The sequence below is a fragment of the Eumetopias jubatus genome, unplaced genomic scaffold (assembly GCF_037043125.1).
Source record: "Eumetopias jubatus isolate StellerSeaLion01/CBP00866 unplaced genomic scaffold, mEumJub1_p1.0 scaffold_10, whole genome shotgun sequence".
Classification (NCBI taxonomy): domain Eukaryota; kingdom Metazoa; phylum Chordata; class Mammalia; order Carnivora; family Otariidae; genus Eumetopias; species Eumetopias jubatus.
In genome coordinates this window covers 12,281,895-12,308,935 of record NW_028274816.1, presented here as the reverse complement: position 1 = coordinate 12,308,935, position 27,041 = coordinate 12,281,895, and the positions used below count along the sequence as shown (strand labels likewise).

Genomic DNA, 27,041 nt, shown 5'->3' with positions numbered 1-27,041 from the left:
TACACGAACACATCATAATCATCCAAAGTCTATAGTTAACCTCAGGGTTCAGTCTCGGTGTTGTACATTCTATGGATTTGGACAAATTTATAATGCTGTGTATCCACAATTATGGTATCGTGAAGAGTATTTCCACTGCCCTAAAAATCCTCCATGTTCTACCTATTCATCCCTTGCCCTCACCCCACTCCTGGCAACCACTCTGATCTTCTTACTGTCCCCACTGTTTTGCCTTTTCCAGAAATTCACACAGTTGGAATTATACAGTATGCAGCCTTTTCAGATTGGCTTCTTTCACCTAGTAATATGCATTGAAGTTTCCTCCATGTCTTCTCATTGCTTGATAGCTCATTTCCTTTTAGTGTGGAATAGTATTCCATTGTGTGTATGGACCAGTTTACTTATCCACTCACCGACTGAAGGATAGCTTGGTTGCTTCCAAGTTTTGGCAATTATGAATAAAGTTGCTACGAACACCTGTGTGCAGGTTTTGTGGGGACAAAAGTTTTCACATCTTTTGAGTCAATATGGAAGAGCCTGATTGCTGGATCCTGTGGTCGGAGTATGTTTCATTTTGTAAGAAAGTGCCAAACTGTCTTCCCAAGTGTGGCGCCATTTTGATTTTCCCCAGCAATGAGTGAGAGTCCTGTTGCTCCATGTCCTTGTCAGTACTTGGAGTTGCCAGTGTTCCGGATTTTGGCCATTCTACTAGGTGTGTAGTGGTAGCTTGTTGTTTTAATTTGCATTTCCCTGATAACATATGATGTGGAGCATCATTCCATATGCTTTTTGCCATCTGTACATCTTCTTTTGTGCTGTGTCTGTTAGGATCTTTGGCCCATTTTCAAGTTGGGTTGTTTTCTTATTGTTGAGTTGTAAGAGGTCTTTGTATATCTTGGACCCCAGTCTTCTATTAAACGTGCTTTAGCAAATATTTTGTCTCGGCCCATGGCTTTTCTTCTTCTTCTCTTTGACGGTGGCCTTCACAGAGCAGTTTTGAATTTCTATGAAGAGCAGTTTAACTACTTCTTTCATGGATCGTGACTTTGGCGTTGTCTCTAGGAGTCATTGTCAGACCCACGGTCATCTTGGTTTCCTCCTCTATCCCCTTTGAGGAGTTTTATAGTTTTGCTTTTTACATTTAGATCTGTGATCCATTTCAAGTTAACTTTTGTGACAAGTGGAAAACCTGTATCTGGATTTTGCTCTTTCCTCTGCACTTGCTCTCCCAGTTGTTCCAGAACCACCTGCTGGAGAGAGACTGATGGGTTTTAATGTAACAGCACAGGAAAGGGTCGCTGATACAGTTTCAGATTGCAGCCATCCTTTAGGAAACCGCCACTTGTCCAGTCTGGGTGAGTTTCACACAAGAACTATCTGAAAAGGCTAGTAAAACATTCCTTCTTTTTCCAACTATGTGTTTATGTGGGGCCCAATTTCAGTCCTCTTCTTCAACCAAAACAACACATCATGACAGACTGGATGCGGAGGCACATATGAGAACCAAGCTGTCTTCTATTAAGCCAGCCATTAAAGAGCTTTGCAAAAATGTAAAACAATGACGTTCTTCTTACCGAAACATTTTCAGTAATCAGAAAATGTTATTTATACTAATGTGTAATAGGTTTATCATTGTTATTTTTAAATGAATGAAGATTTAAAATTTTTCTTGGTTTTAATTTCTTTTTTCCCCCCAGCAAAACAACAAATATTTATTGAGCACCTATTATGTGCCAGGCGCTGTTCTAGGAACACCCCTCCCCCTCAACCAAAGGATAAAAAACCAAAACGAGATAGAAGCAGAAAATAAAATATGGAATGCTTCACAAATTTGTGTGTCATCTTCGTGCCAGGGGCATACTAATCTTCTCTGTATTGTTCCAATTTTTATTTTTAAAATTCATTTTATTTTATTTTTTTTAAAGATTTTATTTATTTATTTGAGAGAGAATGAGAGATAGAGAGCACGAGAGGGAAGAGGGTCAGAGGGAGAAGCAGACTCCCTGCCGAGCAGGGAGCCTGATGCAGGACTCGATCCCTGGACTCCAGGATCATGACCTGAGCCGAAGGCAGTCGCTTAACCAACTGAGCCACCCAGGTGCCCTGTATTGTTCCAATTTTTAGTATAGGTGCTGCTGAAAGCGAGCACTCTTGGTTTTAATTTCTAATGCAATAAAAATTGATAGCTGTAACATACATAAACAAAATTGGGGTCCTCAATAATTTTTTAAGAGTTTAAACCAGTCCCCAAACCACAACGTTTGAGAACCACTAGACAGATCATTCTTTCTCAAACATTCTCCCCTAGCATCTTTAAAACTTCAACAAAAGTCCTGTTTCACCTGGTGACTACCAGTTATTAATTTTCTTAGACACATCTTTGTACTTTATAAACTTCACATCCTTACAGTAAAGGGAAAACCTGCGTGAAGTATTCTAAATGGAAGATACACATAAGAATAATGACAATGAAAGCAGACATGTTAAATTCTAGCAGGACCTGTTTTCTCTTTGTTAACAAGGGGGAGAGTTCAGAGGTGTTAAGGAGATACTAGCGCCAGCCTGAGACCTTCTTCTTGAGCTTCTGAGGATGACAGAGAGGAAGGAATCACTTTCCGATGTGGTGAAGCCATGGTAGTCGATGTGGTGACTCTGTTCACCATCTCCTCTCAGCACTCATGCTGTCTCATTGCACAGAAGGGTAGCATGCACCTCCCCTTGGGGGGTGGTGAGCAGATGGTCTCTCAAGATCCACCCTCCCCCCGCCCCTGCTGCCAGACAGGTAAGGGCCAGCTGATGAGGGCTCCCCCTGCTGAAGTGTGGCTGACTCACATCCCTCATGGGCTGAGAGGTGGGACACAGAGCCACAGCCAACATCCCTCGGTTAGAAAATCGAGAATTGCAAGTTTTTGCCAGTGGAAGGCTGCCAGGGTTGGGGTTCAGGAGGAGCCTCTGGGGTGAGGGCCCAGGGCAGGCCAAACCAACCGGGTCCAGAGGATCAGCAAGTCCAGGCTCCTAATGTGGCCACTGTGAGCCTTGGAGCTGGGAACACAGACCCCCCCCACACAGAGACACATGAATGGACATGCCTGTTCAGAACTCTGGCTGCCAAGGAGGGGCCCTAAGACAGAGTCACAGGAGCCTGTATTTAGCGAGCACTTCCTGTGGACTTTAGTTCATGAATGTTCATGAGTATTACCATTTCACGCTTTTATGAAGAGAGAAACCAGAGTTCGGATGGCTTGTGAGGCTGGCCCAAGGTCACTCAGCTAGTAGGTGGTACAGCGGGGATTTGAACACCAGCTGTCTGGCCCCGGAGCTCACACAGCACTGCTTCCCACCTCATGCTCTGAGGGGAAAACCAAGGCCTGTGTAAAGCAGGTGGGACCTTGTTCAAGGTCACCTAGCAAGCCTGGGGGTGGCACCAGGCCAGAGCCCTGGTCTTCCAGGTTCTCCTTGAGGGCGGGGTCTGGGAAAGCTGGTACCTGGGACACTCTCCGCCTGCCACCCCTGGCTTCCCTGAGCCCTGCTGCTAAGGGGATGGTGCTCCCAGCTGGTGCCCACTCTGGGGGTTAGTGTGTTGATGCTGGTGCTGTTTACACATGAGGCAGGTGGGATGGAGACAGGTGTGAAAAACAAGGGTGACAAATAGTCTTGTCAACCAAAACACTGGCGAGGCGGAGTGGCAGCCATGGCTGTACCCCAGCTGGGCCAGGCAGAGCGCCAGTGGGCCACCCTGGGGGTGACAGGAGGCAGAAGGCATGGAGGGACCAGGCTGGATGCTGGCTCCGCTGGCCCCCAGTGCCTGGCCAGGAGACAGGAATACAGGGCAGGGGGAGGCTGGGAATTGGGCGAAGCCTCTGGGGGCCCGTCTCTCACGTGAGGTCAGCAGTGGGGGGAGGATGGAGAGCCGCACCCCCTGGAGTCTGCAGGCAGCTCAGGCCAGGGGGATGGGAGCTGCTCCGGCCTGGGTGCAACCGCCTCAGCAGCTCTCTCCAAGGCCCGGGACCAGGGTGCATGGCCTCCCTTCCCCACTTAAGACCCCACCATCCTCATCTCCCTGACATTGACTCTGGGTGATCAAGGGCATGGGGTAAGGACAAGGCCCTAGCTGCACAGCCCCTGCTGCACGGGGCTCACTGAGGAGAGAGGCGGGGCAAGGTGTGCAGGGGCTCAGGCCAGCCCTCACCATCTGAAAATGCAGGACCACAAGGGAAGCCACCAGGTGTCCCCTGGGCTCAGGTTCCTCTCCCCTCCAAGGCCATTCTTGCTTTACTCTGTCCTTCTGTCTCCTCTCTCTCCTTTCCCACGTCCTCTGCCCCGGTCCCAGCCAGGGAGAAGCCAGCCCCACAGCACCTTTGTTGGGGTTAGGAAAAAGGAGTTCTTTCCTCCGGGCTACACGACCTGGCAAGGGGAAGGTGAGCTTAGTTTCAGCCCTCTCGTGGCCTCTGGCTTAGAGACCCTTCCGCAGGCCACCACCTGCCCTGTAACTGAGCTGGAATTGATGGAGTATGAATGTGAGGTGCGCCGCTTGTGGGCCAAGGCTCCTAAGATATAAGTGTGTCTCCTGAATGCATGTGATGACAAAGTCCTGGGCGGTGGTGGTGCCATAAGATGGAAGGAGCTGGCCCATGAATCACTGTGTGGAGGAGAGCCACCCACCCAGAGCACCTGCCCCAGACTATCAGATGGGCAGGAAAGAACCTTCTGTTGCGTTTGAGCCAGGAAACGCCGGCGATGTTCATGGTAGTAGCGGGGGGTGCCCCTGTCCGTGTCCTGCTAGGGTTCCTCCTCTCCTGCTTCCTGGACAGGAAACAGATTGCCCTCTCAGTAAGCCGGAGAAAGGTAGAGGCCAGTTTTCTGGAATATCAAAGAATCTGTGATCCTGCTCCAGTCCCCTGTGAACAGGAAAGGGGGCCCCACAGCAGCACCTCCTGTGTCTCAGCCACTCACATGCCTGCCACAGCCATGACTTTTGTTCACCGCTGAATCTGGAGAATGCTGCAGGGTGCAAAGCAGGTGCTCAAAAAATGATGCTGAAATTCGGCTGGGTTTGGGTACCACCTGTGCCACAACTGACTTCATGTTTTTCTTTAGACTTGCATCTACTTAAACTTATTTTAAGAGAAAGGAAATGAAGTTTCACTAACAATAATATATGCAAAAGGATATTTGATTGGTTATTTATTTTAGAAATAGAGACAGAGTGCATGTGCGGGCGCTCGAGCAGTGGGAGGCAGAGGGAGAGAGAGAGGGAGAGAATCTCAAATAGACTCTACTCTGAGTGCACAGCCCGACGCAGGGTTCCATCTCACGACCCCGAGATCATGACCTGAGCCGAAATTGAGAGTTGGACACTTAACTGACTGAGCCACCCATGCACCCCAGTTTTTATCTTTTTCTAATATGCATTAAAGTTAAGAACTACTGAGATAAAAATCAACACGTGCATCCATCATGCTAGCTAAAATCTGCCCACTTCCTCCAATTGGGAAGCATCTTCCCGCGGTGAGCAGCATAGGCAGGCACGGGGCGGAACAGAAGAAGCATGCCCAGGAGCAATGAATCTGGCTCCAGCCCCTAGGCGATGGGCTGGGAACATCCTCCCCATTCTGCCTGGCTCTGACCCTCTCCCACCGGCAGGGCCTTGGCTTGGGGTTCTGGGAGGCTTGGAGCACCACCCAGACTTCCTGGGAGTGTACACTCGCTTGCTGGGGGCAGCACAGGATGGGGGCAGGCCGTGGGCTCCAGGTTTCCTTGGCCACAGACTTCCCGTTTCCTTCTCTGTCGGTGCCTCCCTCCTTGTTCCCTGGTTTTGGTGCCAAGAGGGAATGGGTCCCTGGTGGTTGCAGTTCCCAAGGAGTGTGTTAAATTCTCACCAGAAGGGACGGGGCCCCTGTGCCTTCCTTTACTTGGGCGGGGCGATGGCAATAGGGAATCTGTCCTGACCGACCCCCCATCTCCCCACCCCCAGCAGCCAACTTGAGGCCTCAACTTTGTTGAGATGACTGCCCCAAACTGCTCGGACACAGGTGCAGGAGAACCAGGGGCTCTGGCCTGCTAAGGAGCGTTGTTGTCATGGATACTTCCGCTCTCCTAGCTGCCAATGTCCTCTGAAAAGGGAGCGCGATGGTAAGTGCCCAGCACCAACGCCAGCAGGGGAGACGGAAGTTAGGAGGGGGGACACCTGTCCTACCCACCTGTCCCCAGCAGCCTTATGGCTAAGTGGGCCCTTGCCCTCCAGTGAGGTGGGTGCCCTCCAAGCAGGGGCTGTAGGACCCTTCTCTCTGTGCCGATGGGGACTGGGTTGGGGAGGGGGAGAACAACTTCCTGGGAGCCACCAAATCCAAATCCAGAACTGCCCCCTCCCCAGCCTCTGAGCCCTCACCCAGCCACCAAATGAACTTCAGCAAAACCCCCCAAAGGAAAACCACTGTGCGCTTCATTCCATGTTAAGACTTGACCTTCTGAAAAGGTGGGGATGGGCAGTGTGGTCCTGACTCCACCTCTGTTGACCCTCCATCCTCACCCTGACACCCACCCCCTCCACCCCTCCCCTGGGGCCTTCTTTCTCCCCTTGGCTTCCACCTACACTCATGCTCTGGCCTCCCAACCTAAGTCCGTCCCCGACACCGATGCCCCCCCAAGCCACTGTCCTCTCTGCTTCTTCCTTTTGTCCTGCCGCCTCTCTGCCCACTTCCGGCGGGGGCTTTCACTGCCCTCCCCATCCCCCACTGCTGTCTGCTCACTTCTCTCTCGGGGTGCCGGGCCCTGTGGATGCCGCTTCCTGGCCAGGGTGCTGTCTCCCAGGTCACGTCAGTCCACTGCGGGCTCTCTCTCGTGTGGGCCCCTGTCCCTCCACCCAACATTTAAGTTGCCGAGGGCTCAGTCCTCAGACCCCTTCTTGCTTTTGTAAGCCACCTTCTCTCTGGGCAGGATGTCAGCAGATCCTCCTCCGTGCAGGGGGCTGCCGAGTGACCCCACCTGACCTCTGGTTGGTTTACTGGCTCCTCCACTAGGCTCGGCATGTTCCTGGTCAATCCCACCCTCTCCCCTGCACCTGGGTTCCTGGGCCACAGTCTCCAACACCGCCTTCCCTCCCAAAGGAAGGATTGCCGCCAAAGCAGCTAATGACTGCTGCTGTTCCCTTAATTTTTAAAAATGACCTCAAATGGACTCATTTTAAATAATCAGCTTATCCTAAACAATAACATCTATGAAATCAGGGGCCTGTGTGCTAATTTTTCTAATATACACTGAAATACATAAAAGTTCTCCAACAAAAGCTGTTGGTCTGTGTGAACGGCCAGGTCATGTGTGCCCCCAGGAATGCCTGCACCACTCTTTGGGGACACATGGCCCCTCTGCAATGGTAATTCTGTGCTTCTGGTCACGAAAGCCGGAGACCCCGAGACCAGCTCCACTCTCTTCCCTTCCTCTGTCCCTCCAGCCAGTCTGATTCCCAAGAACTGTCATTTGCCCCCAGAAAGGTCTGAACTCTGACCACTTCAGTCTCCCTGCAAGGTCACTCTGGCCTCTCCTCCAGGGATAACAGCGGGGGTCTAGCCCAACCAGTCTCCTGGCCTCCAGGCTCTGTCCCTTTAATCTGTCAAGAAAGCACTTAATTCACACCCCAGCCCTCAATGGCTCCCATATTTTGGAACCGAGGCCACGCTGCCCACCACCTACTAGAACTCATTCTGTTACCCCATGCTCCTCAGCCACCTCACCACCCTGCCGCCCTCCCTTCGGAGGAATTGGGTGGAGACAAGGAGAGCGGAGGGAATGAATGGCACAGAGACCTCGGTGGGCCAGGAGGAGGGTGGGGGGGCAAGTCAGGGGAAGCAAGTGGGAGAGAGTGACATGAGGCCCCTGGATTTGTGGGAAATGCCAGGGTCTGGCCTCCAAGCGCACAACATTTCAACTCTGTGACTTAGTTTCCTCAACTATAAATGGTGGCATTCTCCACGCTGTGTTCTCGTCCCAGGGTGAGTGAGAAGCCAGGGTCTGGATGGACGTGCTCTCTGAACTGTGCACTGCTTGAAGTATGCTGCGCAGGCGCGCGCGTGCGTGCATGGAGATCAGCATCGGTAGTATGAGTAACAGTTGCGGGAACGAAAGTCGGCCTGGTCAAGCCGTCTTTGTGAGCTAATACAGGGTGCACAAAAGGAGGGACACGAAGGAGCCTCTGAGGGAAGCTGGCTCATCACACCTGGAGTGCTCTGTCCAGAGAGCAGAATAGTACCTTGCGCTTTGGGTGGCTCCCTGGGCCAGGTGGCCCCTGTACCTCCCACTCGGAGGCCCATCCTCCACCTTCCAAGTTGAAAGGGACTGGGGTTGCCTCTTCCAGGAGTCTGGGAGGGAAGGGGGGTGGGCCTTCTCCACCTTTTGGGCTGTAGAGGCTGGCAGGGAGGAGTCCCCAGGAGGGAGTGGCCCCTCCCCAAGAGGATGCTGGGGGATATTATACAAGAACCAGGCCTGTTTCTATAGCACAGGGGGAGACTGGGGTGGGGCGATGTCTACAGTCAGCCCAGGCCAGAGCTCTGCCCAGTAAGTGCCCCCAAGATGGCCCAGGCTGGACAAAAGCTCATTCTTCAAGGGCAAGGCCCTTGCTTCAATTAGCTCTCCTCCCAGGAGCGGGTCCACTGATCCCCTAAAAGGCACAGCAGGCTCCCGAGGGCTGGGGCCCCCTGAGGCCCCAAGCCTTTGCTCCAGTCCCAGCCACATTGTGCCCAGAGGCCCCATGCTGCTCTTTTCACTCCCTTTGCCTGGCCAGCAGTAGGCGATGCTTTTGAAGTCGGTCCTCTGTTCCAACTGGAAACTTTGTTCAGAACCAAAATTAGAGAGGCTGCACAATCAGCTTGCAATTTAAAATGCCACCAGGCCTCTCCCTGACCCCCCCTTTGCAAAATGTCATCTTAATTAGATGGAGCCAGGCTTCATGTTTTCCGAATTTCAAGGTAATTTCTCTAGGACATTTCTCCCCTTGTAGTTATTTTTACCTTCAGCATAAGTTGGGGGCAGGGGGCAATGTGAGGCTCATCTGCCGGTCTGCATACACCTCCATCCTCCAGCCATTGGGGGCAGCTGCCACCCCCCCCCCCCCAGGCTCCCCGGGAGGCTGAAAACACTGATCTGGGAGCTCTCCTAGGATGTCTGTTGAGGGTTCTTCCGCCGTTTAATGCAGCACAACACCTTCCGGACCTCTCTCGCTGGCAAGGGGCTCTGCTAGGGGTCGGGAGGGAGCACTGCGGAGGCTGGCTGGCTTGGCCAGCACTGTCCCCAGTCAGTGTTCACCCGGCCACTCACCCGGGGGCCCAGCCCCTTCCTCACTCAGCCTGTCACTCGCTTTCCTGCCGAGACCCTGCTGGCTGCCTTGCCCGGCGGGCGGGCTTGAAGGAGGTCCGCAAAGTGCGGGGCCACTGGGGACCCTGTATTAATACCACTGAGTTACACCTGGGAAGTTTCCAATTCTCTTTCAAGAATTCTGACTAATCGTGGGTAAGAAAGTTTCAGTTTGGTGCCATTAAGTCTTTGACTCCCCTGAACATGCTAATCATCTCCTTCGACAAAGAGAGGGCGGGCTGCTTAGGATGGGTCTCCTCTGGGCTCCCGAGGCATTTTACAATGGCTGATCCACAACCCCAGCCTACTCTAGGGGAGTATGTCAGGGAAGGCTCCCATTATGGGCTGAATTGTGCCCCCTCCATTCATATATTAAAGCCCTAACCACCTAGTACCTCAGAATGTGACTGTACTTGGAGGGAGGGTCTTTATAGGGGTAATTAAGTTACAGTGAGGTCTTCAGATTGGGCCTTAATCTATTATGGCTGGCGTCCTTAGGAGGAGATTAGGACACACACAGAGGGGACACAGGGAGAAGATGGACATCTACAAGCCAGGGAGAGGGGACTCAGAGGAAACCAACTCTGATGACACCTCAATCTCAGATTTCTAGCCTCCAAATAAAGTCCTGCTTTTCATGCTACCCATGGTACTTACGGTTCTTATGGTACTTTGTTGACACAACCCTAGCAAATTGACACAGCTCCCAAGATTGGGCTCTCCTTCCGGCTGGGAGCAGGGGTTCTCTCTCCATCATTCCGAACTCTACCCACAATGCAGTGCAAGGTCTGGGTCCTGCTTCCCCTTGAACCTCATCCTGAGGCACCCTTGCCCTCACTTAACCACCTGCCAGCTACCCTGCCCCCTTTCTAGGCTTTGCAACACACATGCAAGTTCATTTCCACCTCAGGGCCTTTGCACGGCTCCTCCTACTACCTCAAGTCTGCAATACTGGCTCCTTGTTATTTCTTCTTCCAATCTCAGTTTAAATATAACTCCCAGAGAAAGCTCTTCCTGACCATGCCCCTCCCCGTCTAAAGCAGGTGTTCCTTGCTGTTCCCTTGCCAGCCTTCTTTTCTTGACTAGTACTTACCACAGCGTGTAATTATATATGTTTGTTTCCTCAGTGACTCTTTCTCTTCCTAGAAAGATGGTGAGCTCCATGAAGGTAGGGCCTGCATCTACTCTGTTGCCCATTTGGTTCATTCACAAGGTGCTACTTGTGGAATGCACGAATTCTAGGCCGTAAGCTGAGATGGATACCAGGTGCCTCCCCCTCATCCTCAGGAGGCCCAGCAGCACAAGAAGGAGCTGAAGGTGGGGCAAGAAAGCAGAGAAAGGACCACCCAGAGTCTGCTCACCTCAACAGGAAATGTGGGGAAGCGAGGTTACAGGGCAGACCGGTCACGAGAGACGCCAACACGCCACAGGTATGAATGGAAATATGGTGCCGGATGACCACCCCCCCCCCACATGTCCTGGGCGCGAGTGACTGCAGGCAAGTGTTCTGGCCCTACTCCAGCAGAGGGGCCTCCCTCTGTCAGCTGGACACTGACACAACCACATCTGGGTGGAATGCACACGCACCGACTCGCAGCCAGTCTGAGATGGGTGCTCAGAGAAATTCTGCAACTGAGTCATGCCCAGGCCAGGGCTGTTTGCAGGGTGAAGGGGTTTGTTCTTTTATCTCAATTCCAAACCCTCTGATATTCCTCTTAAGAGACTGTCTGGCTTTTCGAAAGTTCCTCTGCTTTTTGAAATTCGCGTTACGCCACTTCTCTTCTACAAAGACCCATGTTAGTACTTGTTTTCACTAGCCAGAAGTCACCCAAAGAGGATTTTCGCTTTTACAGAAACAAACAAAAGGCGCCAAGCAAAAGCAGCATTCAGTATTTCCTTTGCAGGGAGCTGTGACAGAGGCAGCCCATACCTGAGCAGCGAGCGAGAGGGGCCCCACCAAGCTCCCTCCCTGGACACTACACCCAGCATCTCAGCCACCATAGCTTTCAAATGTGTCTCTGAGCCTCTGTGCTTTATCGCCATTTATTTTGTGCACTCGTTAGCAAGATGTGTTTCAAGGTATCAGAAAAGCCTAAAAATAAGGTTATTTTGGGGGTCTGGCAATGCTCAAAATTTTTTCCATATAAATTAATAGTAATTGCTCCTTTGCTTTACGTCTTTTTGGCTTACAAAAGTTTTCATAGGAACACTCTGCTTTTGGGTAGTGGGGGAGACCTGTCCTGCAAATGAAAACTGAAGACATAACATGAACTTTAGAAAAGTGGAGAATGCTTGCCAACATTAAAGAAAGAGAGAGAGAGAGACAGAGAGAGAGAGGGAGGGAGAGAAAAGGAACTTGTAAACCGACTTTTGAGCCCAAATCTGTAATTATGTCCACATGGGCTTCTTCCCCCCTCAGGAACTGTGGGGAACCAGTCTTCTCTCATTACAGTTGATGGACATGAGAGCCTCAGCTCCAAAAAAGTTAATGTTAATTAAAAAGCAAAACGTGATGTTATGTTCAGTGCATCTAATATATCCCTTATTTTGAACAGTAAAGAAACACATTTTCATTAATAGAAAATTTGTATCTCCCTGGATCCACTGAGTAAATGACAAACACCTCGAGGGTACCTCCCTGGATCCACTGAGTAAATGACAAACACCTCGAGGGCACCTTCAGCTCCTTCTTGTGCTGCTGGGCCTCCTGAGGATGAGGGGGAGGCACCTGGTATGTCTGGGATGGCTACGGGTCTTGGCCACCCCTAGAGACAAGACTGGAACTGGGGGCAAGGACTTTAGCAAGGAGTGAACAGAGCACAGGTGTCCAGTTGGTGGGCCAAGCCCCTGAGAAATAAGTGAGGCAGAGACAAGGGGCTCATTGAAGTCTGGGGTTGCAGGATCTCTGCCTGCTTTCCCCCCGCCCCCGAATAAGGGTGGCACTGAGTGTAGCTCTTACCACCTTCTAGGGTATGCGTTTCCCTGGACCCTTAACTCCTACATCAGACTCCTTGCATTTAGGATCTACCACTGAGCTGGGCACACAGCAGGGGCTCAGTAAACATTTGCTGAACAAATGAACTTGGAAGGGAAAGAGCCAAAAACCAATGTATACCAGGGGGGCTAGAAGATTTGGGGTGTAAATAAGTGTTCTCCCTACTGCGGCCTTCCAGGTTGCTTTCCCCTGCTCTACTCTGTAAAGTAAGGGAGCTGTCCTGGGTAGACCAGAGGTGGGAAGCTGGCTTCAAATTAAGGACCAACTCTGATCGTGGTGTTGGCTCCCTGGGGCACTGGTTACCCAAGAGGAGTCAGGCGAGGTTCAGTGCTGTGATTGATAAGCAGGGACTGCCAGAGTCAAGGGCTGGTGGTCAATAGTAGCCCACACGCCACATCTCCGCCTCCCTCTGAATGTGATCATGTGAAACTGTCCGAAGTGGCAGAATTAGTGGTTGAAGGCTGCTTACGGAGCCTGTGGCCCTTTCCCACGGATTTCACCTTGATTGGCCCTCAGCGGTCCTGTTTCAGGCCAGGGGTGTTCCAGAGATGGTGCTGGGAGCTACATGAGCTGAGGCTGGGAAAGCTAGATGACGTGCACTGGGTGTGTGCCGGATGGATGCTGGCCACAGCATTTTATCCTCCCAGAAAAATTTTAGGTGGCATTATTTATAGACAGAAAAAAAGTGTTTTTCCATGATTCACTCAATTAATTAGAAGCAGCTGTTTTTAATAATTTGGGGGCCTGGAAGAAAAGGGAAATGTCAGGGCAAGACATACATCTAAAGTTAAGGACACAGCTTAGGGGAGGAATGGGTACACACAGTGAAGGTTATCGGGCAGGGCAGGCGGCGGTGGGCTGTGCTCGAGACCCCTTCTGAGCAGCAGCTTGCGTGGGACCCCCCAACACGCAGGACCCTGCTGACCATGGAAAGGAGCTAGACTTCTGTTTTGGGTGTGGTGGGAAGCCACGGGAGGGCAGTGGGAGAGCCAGAAGGGTGACCACAGAGAGAACACCAAGGAGTTTACTGCAGTCACCAGATGAGAGGTGGCAGAGGTTTGCGGGGATGTTGGAACTGGAAGCGCCCTTAGACATGATGCTGTCTCTGCTCCCTCATCATACAAGTTGGGAAAGTGAGGCACGGGGAGGAAGGGGTTGGCTCAAGGCTACAGGGTCAATGGTGGCCCATCGGGTGGCTCCCAGCATGGAGGTGGGAGCAAGCTCAGGCTAGCGGGGAAGCGGGAAGTGGGGCTTGGCAGTGAGGGAAGGAGCAGGTGGTCATGGAAACCCCCGGGGGAGAGGCCACAGTTTGCACTGCCAAGTAGCCGGGGCCCGGAGAACCTCAGCCTGCCGGGGCTGGCGCTGGTGTCCCTGAGAACTGAGGACTGCAGGTGGAGGGGGGTGTCGGTGGGGCTGTGCAGATTGAGAAGACTGCTCACATCCGAGTGAGACAGGACACAGGGGCCACTGTCCGGATGAAGCTGGCGGGACCTGCGGGTGCGGGCACTCAGGGCCCCAGGATTTTCGGCCCACACCCACGCTTCCAGACAGCCAACATTGTGAGCAGTAATTGGACTTGGGGACCAGGCCTTCTTAGCCTCTCTGAGTCTGTCTTCATCTGTAAAATGGGGATGAGAATAGCATGCACCTCATCGCGTGCTGTGAGTTTGAAATGAGTTAGTGTAGTCAAGTGCTCCGCATGATACATAGTAAGAACTCAACATAATGGCCACTGTGGTTTATTAATTACGTTTGTCTAGAGCTGCTCTGACTGAACCCTTCAATCAAGTGCGATGGCTGAGCTGTGTTCCGCTTGGAAGAAATGAACGGTAAAAAAAGTTTAAGTCAGGAATCTAGCTAAAAATAACTCACCGAAACAAGACAAAAAAAATCACAACAGCCAAATTAAAAAAAAAACAACAAAACTGCTAATCTCTCTTTACACATAGACACACACATAACAACAATGAAAAAAAAATCACCGGCTTCTGGGATAGAAAGGTCAATAGAAACACGGCCCTGCCTCCTGTGGCCTCTTCATCCCCTGGATAAGCACCGGAGAGCAAGGCCAAGGAAAATGGAGTCTAAGAGGTTCCCTGAGCCAGAAGCTAGCACTGGGGTGTGTCTAGATCTTCCCGATCCCCAAAGCCTGTGCTTCCGGCTCTACCACACATCTTGATCTTCAAAGGCACATCCAAGTCACCCCAATGGCCTTCATGAAGTGTGTTACACAGTCCAGTAATATTCCCGGGGGCTTAAAATGGAAAACCCTCAATCAACTGTATTGCTCACGGGGGCCAAAGCTCGGTCTTCTAGACCACCGTAGCTCTGACAGTGTTAGCATTGCCAACACTGGCCAGTATTGATCACGGGCGGCATCAGCTGGCCTGTGCTCCTATGGCCAGAGAGGCTGGCCTCAGAGCTCTTGGAAGTCCAGGGGTGTGGCCTTGCACTCCACTGAGACAGAGCTACTTGGACGGCGAGTGGGCTGGTGAGAACTAGCATCCCGGACGTAGGTGCAGGGGTCAGGCTTCTGGAACTGACACGGCAGTTCGCTGGGAACCCTGACAAGTTGGTGGGAGACGGGTCAGACCCTAATTTGTAAAATGAGGTTTAAGTAGAATTCCTCTCATTGGTGGTTCATCTGGTAGCCCTGAAGCAGTCCACGAAAACTCAGGAACGCCTATGGTCCTGCCACAGACACACCATCAGCTCCATCAAGGGCTGCTGGGCCAAAAGCAGGGCGGTGACTTTCAGACCTATTTGTATGACTTTCAGACCTATTTGCATAAAAGTTTATGTTTTAAAAAATATTCTTTGAAATATATATATATATATTTATTTTTTTGCTTAGTTGCCTAGGAAAGTAATTTTTTTTTAGGTTTATTTCTTTAAGTAATCTCTACACCCACCCAATCTGGGGCTTGAACTCACAACCCCAAGATCAAGAGTCGCGTGCTCTACTGACTGAGCCAGCCAGGTGCCCCTAAAAGATATTCTTTTTGCTTCTCTGGGATAGGCCAAATAGGGAATTATCCCATTTTACACATAAGAAAGCTGAAGTTTGGAGAGGCGAGTATTTTACCCAGTGAGACATCTGGAGGTGGGTAACCCTACAGTTTGGTCCTGGCGCTAACTTTCTGTGTGACCTCCCCAAGCCCGAGCAATCCAATCTGCTAAATAGTTCCAATTTCTTGCAGTGTCATAAGGATGCCAGGGATGAATATAAGCCTTTTAGGACAGCGCGGGACACACGGTGGGCAGCCAGTGGATGTCAGCCGTTAAGTGCCACGTGGCTGGCCAAGGCTGAGCTGTGGCAAAAGCCAGGTGGTTCCCACCTTGACTTCAAGCAGCCACCCACTTAACTGCACCTGCTTCTTTAAATCCTTTCCATTGTGAGACCACAGTCTGGCTGTTTTCCTTAGTTGTTCTTCTCTCAGCTCGAATTTCCATGAGAATTACTCTTCTCAAAGGCTTCAGCTAGCAGCTTACAGGTTGGTACATAGTAGGTCTTTAATGGAACCTTTTCAGGATTATAGGTCGCCTCTTTGAGGGGGCTTTGAGAAAGCTAGAGGCTCTCTCCTTAGAGAAAGCACACAGCCAAACATACACAAAACCCCACCCAGAACTATACATCCAAATGCACATGTGTGTGCGTGTGTGCGCGTGCACACACACACACACACACACACACACACACACACCAATTTTCCTTTTCTTTTTGGGGGTTACAGCCCCAGAATCTCTGGTTAGGAACCTGGTCAATCATAAAACACAGGTACCCAAATGGTTTCTAAGCCACAAGAGTTGTTCTGATGGTCTGGGGCCCAGGGAAACAGGGCTGATCTCTCCCAGTGGAGCAGGAAGGCTGCCCAAGTTGCCAGTGTGACTCTCCCCATCCGGCTGAAGATGCTGGGCCCTCACCATCCTCTGCCGGCGCCCCATGCAAATTTAATAATGTGCTGAAGTCTTGGTCCCACATAAATAGAAATGTGTTTCCAACTCTGAGGCTTCAGTTATCAGGAGGAGGCTTTCAGAAATCATTCAGGGAATTATTTGATAGACTGAGTAGACGGCTTATTGGAAAAAGTGATTCAGAGGCAAGAACGAAAGAAGAAAAGGAAGAGCTGGGAGGGGACAGGGAAGAAGAGGAAGGGAGGAAAGGGGGGCCCCGGTGGGGGCGGAGCCGGCACAGGCAGCACGATGACTGCTTGGCACTTGCAGCTCCGCCAGTCACATGCAGCGCCGCACCAGGCCCTTTCTGAAAAGGCTTTTATTTGAAAGAATTAGACGCCGACTGGAGGAAGAAGGCCCAGGGCCCCACTTCCCCAGAGTGGGATTCACCTCCACTAACCTTTCTGTAAAAAGCCAGAAAAGCCCTCTTTCTCCAGCAGAGAGCCCCAGAAAGGGGCTTCACCTCGGGAGCAAAGACGAGAACATTCACCTGGGCTGTGTGCTCTGAGCCACCCTGGGGCCACTGACCTGCCTTTAGAATCAGGCCGGCCTGGGGCTTGGTCCTGGTCTCTGTCATCTCTCAGCTGCATGACCACGGGCAAGTCACTCACCCTTTCTGAGCCTCGGTCTCCTTATCTGTAAAGTTAGCAGCATCACAGACTGAGCGCGCTCCTCTGGGCGGGTGAGCACTCCCAGACTTCAGTCCTCTCCTGCTTTCCGAAGTCCTGCCTGATCCCTGTAACTAACCTGTCCGTCTGTGCACGGTGTTTTGTTTTGTTCTAATTGACTCACTTCTGAAAAAAGTTAAGTCCCAACTTTGGCCTTCTAATATCTTGGTGGTCGTGAGCTGAATGGGTTACGTACTTTTGGAGTCATATTAAAACAGATACTGTTTATTACTATTAAAATGGAGCATGTCAGTTACAGTAACACCGGAAACAACAGGGTCTGGCACAAAGCTCCCGTTATGGGGTAGTTGGTCGCTGCCCTGCCGTGACAGCGCCCTGCAGTCTGAGTTGGTGCTGGGACCCCAGTTCCTTCCTGCACTGTCACTCAGAAGTGCAGGCTGACAGTGGCGCCTGCCCAGGTACATCTGGGCTCCTAATACCCTTCCTGCCAAAGCCTGGATCCCAACTTGGGCTCCTACCTGTTTCTTCCCACCTCTCACATACTACTTGATGTCTACGCATATGGAAAATCACCCCACACAAAGATAACCACATTTTTATTGTCTAGTTGTACATAAAGGAGGGCATCTGCCCTCCCTGGCCCAGCACAGCTGCACACATTTTCCTCGTCTTCACAATTCCTTCCCCCCAGTTTGGTAAAACCTGGAATTCTAAGGAGGGAAAAAGTACTCCATCCAGCACTGCCTGGTTATTTGTCAGTTCTGCCTAGCTCACTAACCCAGAATTTCCTAATTACAACTCCACCAGGAAGCTGTAACAGTTTCATTAAAAAAAGAGAAGAAAAAAAAAACCACCCTCAAATTCAAACCTTAGCAAAAATTCTCACCTTGTAAAAACCAACCAACCAACCAACCAATCAAACATAGTAGGTACACTGTGCCCGTGGCCTCAGTGCAGCTGAAGGCTGTGTGTGCGGAAGAAACAGGGTTGGGTAGGACTCAGAAGTCCCAGGTCCAAGTTCAGGATCTGGACTCACCATCGGTGTGATGCTGGGCAAGGCCCCTGGCCTCTCTGAGCCTCGCTGCCTCATCTGCAATGGGGGTCAAGGTGGGCTGGCTGGTGAGGCTGTGGTAGGGATGCGGGGCAGGGTGTGAGTGCCTTGTGAGGTGTGGGGCACCACAGTAGAGGTGTGGCTGTTTTCTGGTGTAAGGGCTGACTTTTGGGCCTGGCCTTGTTTGAGCTGGGAGGCAGGGAGAATTTATCTGACCCCCACCCTGGGCACAAGGAATCCCATATCCTATGCCCAAAGGGCTGCTTTCTCAGTTGGTCGATGGCTAATCATCACTGGAAGATGATTCTCCATCCAGGGGTTTTAGTACTTTAACCAGGATTCCTAGAGACCTAAAAGCCTTTAAAACCCAAAGGGTTCCATCTCTAACTGGGGCATTTAAGGCGTGGGGGAGACACTGTTGAGTGGGGCTCCATCACCACTTTTTGGATAATATGCCTCTTGTAGGAAGAGTTCTGGGATGATTACAGCTTCCAGAGAAATAGGAGCCTCTTGTATTGTTCCTAGCGAAGGAACTTGGGTCCCCGCACCAACTCAAACTCTGACCTGGAGCCTTGGCCAGCTCCCACCACAGGCTCTGTACAGTTTTCCAGAAGTCCCTGAAAAACCAAGCACTTTGACTAGACACAAAGGTTTGCTTTCCAGTCCCTCCCTGCCCCGGGTCCTTGCCGCCTGGGCCCCGCAAGCTGTAGTTGCCAGACAGCCAGCAGGTTCTGGGGACAGGTGACCACCTGGGCAGAGGCACGGCCTTTTGACCTTTGGACCTAGGCCTCAGCATCTGTGTGTCCCCTGGGTAGGCGCTGGAAGCAGGCACACTGCTGAAGCTACGCTACAGTGACCAGTGAGCCATTTCTGGATCCCTGTTCACGCAGGTGCCCTTGAACGCAGCTTTGTTGAGGCCACTATAACTGGACTCCCCATGGGAAACTTGCTGCTCCCTTCAAAGCTGAAGGACTTTGTTTAGCTGAGCTCGATTCCCTGGAGCCTGTCGCCCTGGCAACGGGTCTTTGGGGGATTTACATCTCCTGCATCACAACAGGGAGCAGCCATTCAGCAAGTGGTGGGGGAACCCACAACACAAAACCCATGCACCTACCCCCCACCCCAAGAGTGCGGCCCTGCAAAACAAAACAGGATCAACAACAACAAAAATCTCCCACAAGTCCATTTGGCCTTGGCTGGCAATCGGCCAAACAGGAATTCAAACTTAATCAAACTTTCATGTCTCCCTTGTAAAGCTCAGGAAATTGGTAATTGGTTTTATAATTGAATTTTCTGATCACGTATCAGAGGCATGGGTCCTGCCAAAGGCCAAGGAATGGCCTATCTCCAAGAAGGACAGCCAAGGTCCCTGACGGAGGCTCTGGAAGGTAGAGGAGGAGAGCTAACGGCTGGTGGGCTAAGAATAGAGCCTGTTATTTATAACCAGAGAAGAAGCTAGTGACAGCTGAGCCTTGCCCTTACAAAGTGGTCTCCCCCAAATAGCCACCCCAGGAGCCCCGGGTTTCTGGCTCAGAAAGGAAGTCTTTGGCAATGGTGGCCGTGGTGCACGGAGCACAAGATGGGGTTGGCCGAAGGCACGGGGTACCATCCTGGTAAGGAGTTATTCCAAGAGCGCTGGAGAGCAGGAGGAGGCCTGACTGGGGCAGGGGCCTGCACAGAGAGACAAAGATGATTCAGGAGCCATTCTGGAACAGGAAGTGAGGGGAAGGGGGGGGGTCCAAGGTTTTTGGCCTGAGAAACTGGGAGGGAGGCGGTGTTTTCAGTACAAAGAAGGAGAGTAACAATACACACATATATTGAATCATTATGTTGTACACCTGAAACCAACATCATGTTTTATGTCAAAGAACAAAAGAAGGTAGAAGAAAGCTGCTCTGTGCAGCCAGTTTTGCACTGGCTGGGGTGGCTGGGGTCGGGTGCTGAGTGGTCTTAGCGACAGGGGGGCTGACAGGCACAACGGGGCTTTCATGTGCTCTCGCTAGGTGCTTTACAGCCATCGTGTCTTTTCATCTTCACACCGGCCCGAGGAGAATGGATTCACTGTTGCCACTTTCCAAGCCAGAAGAGCAAGGCTCAGAGAGAGCAGAGGTGGGACTAGAACCCAAGAACTTCTGATCCCAGAGTCACAAGTGCAAGCCCTGACGCCATTCCACCTCTTTACCTGCAGATAAAGCTGTTCCACAGCCGGACAGAAATAATTTGTAAAGGGGTTCCCAACACTCCAAAGGGAGGTACGGGCTAGGCTGGGAAGCTTGAGAGTCTACACATCAACATTCACTCATCTGATTAAAAATGTTCATTGCAAAGGCAAGCCACAGCCTGGAGAAAATATTCACAATACATATATCTGACAAAGAACTTGGATCCAGGATACATTTTTTAAAAAACTCTTACAAGTCAATAATAAGAAGACATCCCATTAAAGGGAAAGAATAAAAGATGTGAACGGATCCTTTACAAAACAGGGTATATGAATGGCCAAAAAGCACATTAAAAGGTGCTAAATACCATTAGTCATCAGGAAATGCAAATGAAAATCTGAAATACCACTGCGTACAAACTGGAAGAGCTCAGATGAAAAGGGCTGACAGTTCCAAGTGTCAATGACAGGGCAGCGCAAGCAGGAACTCTCCCACATCGCTCATGGAGTTTTAAATAGTACAACCACTTTGGACTGAGTTTGGAAGCTTCGTATAGGGTTCACATACCCCTGACATATGACCTAGCAATTCCACTCCTAGATATTTACCAAGAGAAGTAAAAACATGTGCACGCAAAAACTTTACATCAATATTTTGGCAGCATTATTCCTATTAGCCCCAGAAAGGAAATAACTCAGATGTCCATCGACAGATGAATAGATAAACAAATGGTGGTCTGTTCCTGGGTTAGTCTGAAGCCTGGTCACAATGAAGTACTCAGGTGTTATGGAGAAAGACAGCAGTGAGATTCCTGAGCCAGGCAGAGGATCTGGGAGGGCCAAAGATTGCAGGCACCTAGATCACATTCTGTCTAGTTTTGTTTGTTTGTTTGTTTTTTTGGTTTGTTTTTTTTAAAGCAAAGGCTTCTGGGGCACCTGGGTGGCTCAGTCGTTACATGTCTGCCTTTGGCTCAGGTTATGATCCCAGGGTCCTGGGATAGAGCCCCGCATTGGGCTCCCTGCTCAGCGGGAAGCCTGCTTCTCCCTCTCCCACTCCCCCTGCTTGTATTCCCTCTCTCGCTGTCTCTTTGTCAAATAAATAAATAAAATCTTAAAAAAAAAAAAAGAGCAAAGGCTTCTGCAGTGATTGATGTGAGGACAGTAGTCCTTAAGTTCTGTAGGCTGGGTCCTGCACAAAGCACTAAGCCACAGGCACATGGGAAGCCTGGGGCTCAGAGAGGGATGTGGCCTGCTCCTAGTAAGCCCCAGAGCCAGGACTGTAACTGGACTCTGCTTGGAGAGCCCAGCTTTGGAGTCAGGCACATCGAGCTCAGAGCCTGGCTCTGCTGCTAGCTGGACAAGTGACTTAGGCTTTCTTTGCTCATCTATAAAATGGCATTAATAATACCTCTCACAGGACTATTGGCACAGTTAAATGATATGATGCGGTTTTTCCTAGTAACTAACAACATTAGTAACTAGTACCTAGTGAGCAGATAATATGCATCATTTGACACCCTAATCGCTCTCTCCCCAATATATATATTATGGGGACATACTACAGAGGAGGGAAAGAGGTACAGACGGGCCATATAGCTGGTGAACACTGGAACCACAGTTCATCAAGGCAGACTGGCAACTGAGCCTTTTCATCCCATGTAATGTTCCCAAACTCAATCACTCATGTGCCACTTTTATCCCCATATCAGCAGAGCCCCCAAATTAGCTTCATATTGAGTGATAATTTATGCAAAATTATGGGTTTTATGTCTTAGTGATTTCTTTCTAATACACATTATCATAAATATATAACCTCAAAAGCAAAAATAAAAGGTTTGTCTATCTCATTTAATCTCATAGCCACCAAAGTATGTGTGTCATGCCAGAGAAGCACTGATATAAAAGAAGTTCCTCAAACACTGGCTCACAACATATGGGGCCCAGGCCCCGGGGCTGTCATGCACGCCAGCACCAGGCCAGCCCATGTTTACATCGCCGGGATAAAGGAGCCAGGAGAGAAGGGGACACTCCACCCCAACTGCCACCAAATGAGCTCGAAGCTTTGCTCCACCATGTCCCAGACAATCAATGCTCTTTAACCTCTCAGCCGGGTCCCAGCGTGGGGCAGGAAACGGGGCCAAAGGAGCCACAGAAATGGATCTCTCGCCACCCTGGAGGCGGTGCTTTGAGGAGCTGGAAGCCATTTGGCTAAAATTCACAGCTGAGCCCTGGGCCAGACACTGGCTCCCTATGGTCAAGAGCATTTTGACTTTTCTTCCTGAGATCATTGCCAGACATTTCCCAGACCTCGGGGCAGTTAGATGTGACCAAACGACCAAGTTCTGGCCGATGAAGAGTGGCCTGGCCCCCCAAACCTTCCCTTCAACCTTCAATGTGTCCAGCAGAAGACGCTGAGGGCCTGGCAAAGCCACAGATCAGAGAGAAGGAGCTGGCTCCTGACCGCATGGACCAGCATCCCCCAGCAGCTTTGACCTCAGACCGTGATGTGAACGAGAACCAATCCTTTACTGTGTTTAGCCATTGAGATCATGGACTGGTTTGTTCTAGCAGGTGAAGTCGAGCATTTTCTGAAGTGTCAAAGAACTTCTGTAGCTACTGTACTGGGACTTTGTCCTGGGGAGGTACCAACACTTTCTCTAGTATTTCTGAATAACCCTGGGCCCCTCCCACAGTAGACATTAACCAAATAGGATAGGAGACTTGTTGTCCCTGAGCCAGGCACATTGCGGTGCAGCACTGGACGGCAAATTCTGGCTCCATTTTATGCACAGGGTAGAGAAAATACTAGTGTCTTTTGACACTGTTCTGGGGATGTGATGGGATAGTGCATGCAAAGCACCGAGGACGCAGTGGGCGCCCAGCGTATGGTGGTCTCCCCTCCCCTTGCCCACACTCATGCCGTGGGGCTGTGGGCACAGCTCAGCACACAGCTTCAGAACCCCCCAAACCCAGGGACAACCACAGTCTGGGTGCAGGTCAGTCTGCTGGCTGGGTGAGAATCTGTTGGCAGCACTGGGAGAGAATGTCCTCAAAGCAGGAAAGAGCCAGTTCCTATAACCCCAGAAAAGTGCATGTTTCCAGAGGAGAACAGGCAAGAAAGAGGAGCAGGCCCAGAAAGGAGAGGGAGGCCCAAGTGAGAGGACAAGGGCAGTGGTGGGTGGGACGTCTAAAGGACACCATCAAGGAAGAGGAAAGACAACCCACAGAATGGAAGAAAATATCTGCAAATCATATATCTGAGAAGGGACTAGTATCGAAAATACATAAAGAATGCTTACAAATCAACAAGAAGATAATCTAACTGAAAAATGGGCCAAGATTTGAAGAGACAATTTCTCCAAAGAACATATACAAATGGCCAAAAATATATAACAAGATACTCAACATCCTTAGTCATTAGGGAAAAGATGTCAGAACTGGCAGATATTTACTTTTGTGCCAAGCCCAGAGCGTGGAGCTTGGAAACACAGGATTCCCACCCTTAGAGGGGGCTCACCATGGAGCTGTGCAGTTGGTAGAGGCTATATACATGTCAGGTAAGTTTATCACCAAGAGCCAAATCAGGGTAGAGATCAGAAAGGCTAAGTCTTCTTAATAAAAGTCTGTAGTCCACCCAAAATTCCTATGGGTTGAAGCCCTAACTCTCAGTGTGGCTGTATTGGAGTGAAGGAGTAATTAAGGTTAAATGAAGTCATAAAGGTGGGGCTCTGATCTGACAGGATTAGTGTCCTTATAAAAAGAGACATCAGAGAGCTTTCTCTCCCTCTCTCTCGCCTTCCCTTCCTCTCTGTGAGCAGGTACCTAGGAAAGACCATGTGGGGACATAATGAGAAGGTGGCCATCTGCAGGTTAGGGAGCCAACTCTCACCAGAAACTGAACGGGCCAGAACCTTGACCTCAGACTTCCTGCCTCCAGGACGGTGAGAAAATAAACTTCTGTTTTTTAACCTACCCAGTGTATGCTTCATTATGGCAGCCCGAGCAGACGAATAAGCTTACACATACTAATGCACTGGGCAACTGGTCAAGCCCTTCACATTGTCCCAAGCACAAGGGAAGCACCACTTTTACCCCCAGTAGATAGCTAAAGAAAAAGAAGGACAGAGCGGATTGGCAGTCCCCCCCTCCCGCCCCCCCCCAGCCACACTGCTGGCAAGTACCAGGCTCTGTGAGGAGGCAGGCTGGCTGCACTGTGCTTGGTGCTGGGACAGAGGTGACAAGTCTGTGAGCCCCCCATGGAGAGATGCCAGGGCCTAGGCTGTGACAATAGGGAGTTCCAAGGCCACTGGGGCCTCTGGCTCCCACACAGCACAGTCTCCATACTCTCACCCAATATCCTGGGGGGTTCTTTAAGCCCCCATTCAGGACCTATGAGTGCTATGGGGAATCCAGGTCAGGAGACTGTGCTTCTCAAAGTTAAATTCTGGGTGGTTCTTTTGGTGGCTCTCTCTACTACATCGTGGGAAGCCATCTCCCTGCGCATCTGAAGATGCCATGGCCCCGAGGGCCTCAGGATCTACACAGTCAGCTGGCTACGAGACCTAGTGAGAGCATATATTCTGGGGTTTTCAAAGGACCACACAGCTAAGCAACTAGAAAAGCTGGGTCTAAAACCCAGAACTCACACCATCCTGAGACTCTTCTCAGGCCAAGGCTTGGGGAGGAGGAATGGGCTGGGTGCCTGACACCCTGACTCCACCAAGCCTGCGGAGCTCATGGTGCAAGGTATCTGCACGGACTCTTGACTCTGCGGGGTTGCTTCTGGAGGCTGGAGCACCAAGAGGGCTGGGTAGGGGAGAGCCTGCCTGTAGCTGTTTCCTGGGCTCAAGAGAGACACTGGCAAGAGGGACCTTTCAGTCTTGGAAGGTGGGGTACCCCAGAGATATGTACATTCTGACCCCAGCAGACACCCCACACACCACGGGCGAGTAACTCTGTATACGGAGTAGAGTTTAACTAAGCACTTACCTGCTCCGGGCCAGGGGCTGTGCTACGTGCTGGGTACTGACTCCACTTGGAGTCATATAGGCACTGTCCCTTCCCTATGGCCTAGCAGGGGATCAAATATTCTACACACATACATTTACAAATGTGACAAGCCCATGAAGTAAGCTCTGAGGGCTCTGAGAGCATCCGGACAAAAGGCCTGGGCTGGGCCGGGGGGTCAGACAAGGATTCCCAGAGGTGACAGGAGAGCCCAGGTCCAGGGAGGTGGGGCACAGGTGGCGGGAACGAGTGGGGGCGGACAGGCGTGGGAGAGAACGTCTCCTGCAGAGGTTCTGGGGCCATGAAGTTGCAGCGCTTAAGGCATGAGAAGCAGACCCTGTGGCAGGAGCACAGACCCAAGGCTGCTGGGCTCTATTTTGAGGGCCACGGAAGGCTGTGAAGCAGAGATCAGCTATGCATGTGTAAAAGCTCCCGATGGCTGTGGCTTGGAGCACAGACTCTGGGGGGGGCAGGGGCAGCTGAGTGCTGGTGGGGAGACTCTTGGGGGCTTGAGCAGGGCAGGCAGGGCACTAAATGGGTCTGAGGGATATTCAGCAGCAGCACTGCCCACAGCTCTGAGCTCCAGGTGCCCTGATGGCACCCAGGGACATCTGCCCACGTGCTCTGGGTTTGGGCGTGTGGGTCCGTCAATGACATGTGTGCAAAGTATTTGTGACAATGCCCAGAGGCGTCCCTAGTGTCACACCCTCACCCTGAACCTGCGCTGTATGCTCTGCCACCTCCTTCTTGTCAAGCAAGCAGCTCCTGAAATCTACCTTCCCTCTCCCCACGACCCAGGGAGCCTTCCAGATTGATCAAACCGAAACTGACAGCTTCACCCGGCCACTCGTTGGCGCCTGCCACCCCGCAACATGGTTGCCCTTGACACAGACGCAGCAGTGGTAACACCTGACAGTGTTTTCTGCCTGGCTTAGTGGCTTCATCCCCACGGCTCAGTGCCTTATACGTGCCAGTCCACACTGGGGCTCCCATGTGGCTGGGACCTCGCCCATCCTTACAGCCCCACCCTGGTCCCCACCCCAAGCTGTAGGCCCTGGGTGCTTGTGGAGAGCCCCCACCAGGGTGGGGCTGCCTCTGTCTGCCGCAAACAGCAACTCCCACCTGGAGAGCAGTCTTCAACTTCCACACATGTCCTGCTTTTGAAACTCTGCGGTTCTTTCTCTTTTGGGTACAAGGGAAGAGCCTTGTGCGGCAATCACCTAACCTTAGCAATTAAGCTCTGCCAGGAGAATTTATAGAACTGTTTAGAATTTATAGAACTCACATGGGGGAGGAGGTGGAGGGGAGATCTTAGAGGCCATCTGGTTCTTCTGTAGGGCCTTGCAGGATAAGGGACTTGCCTGAGGTCACACATGCAGCCGGGAGTGGGGCTGGGCCAGGAACCCGGCTTTTCTGCCGTGAGCTGAGGCATGCCTCTGGCTTGAGAAGGACCCTCACGTGATTAAGACCCCAGGCCCTCTCTGCTGAGCTGCTGGGGATCCCTGGCAGACTGTGCTCCTGCTCCTTCGGATGTAAGGTCACAGTGAGGAAGACTGACCCCACACCAGCTGTTCTCCCTATGGAGCTAGGTGGCTGGCGGGATTAGGACTGGGGCTGCGTTTTCCCACCTCCCCCGCTTTTCCTTGCAGGGAGGAGGCCTGATTCTCCTTTCCCTTTCCAGCTTGAAAACTAGGACTTGGAGCCCAAGGATGTGCTCTGGGCTTGCTTCCTGGCATGCTTCAGATGGTGACACGGGAGCAGTCTTTCCACCCACTCACCCCTGTGGCTGGCAAGGCCCAGGAACCAGTAAAGGGGGCAGAAGAGTTGCTCTGTCAGCACCTCGGCCTCATCTGCCAGCAGGCTGGGTGACCATGGCATGGCATCGGTCAACGGCTACCT

At 51.4% G+C, this 27,041-nt stretch overlaps 1 protein-coding gene and 1 non-coding gene across 2 annotated transcripts in view; both read right to left on the bottom strand.

Moving 5' to 3' along the window:
- The window catches only part of LOC114203550 (guanine nucleotide-binding protein G(o) subunit alpha), a 157,523-nt gene that overhangs the window by 28,101 nt on the left and 102,381 nt on the right, over positions 1-27,041 (bottom strand). The gene's annotated exons all lie outside the window — the stretch shown is intronic.
- Positions 1,808-1,912, bottom strand: LOC114204338 (U6 spliceosomal RNA). The gene has a single exon (XR_003608164.1). It is a non-coding gene; the product is annotated as a U6 spliceosomal RNA (small nuclear RNA).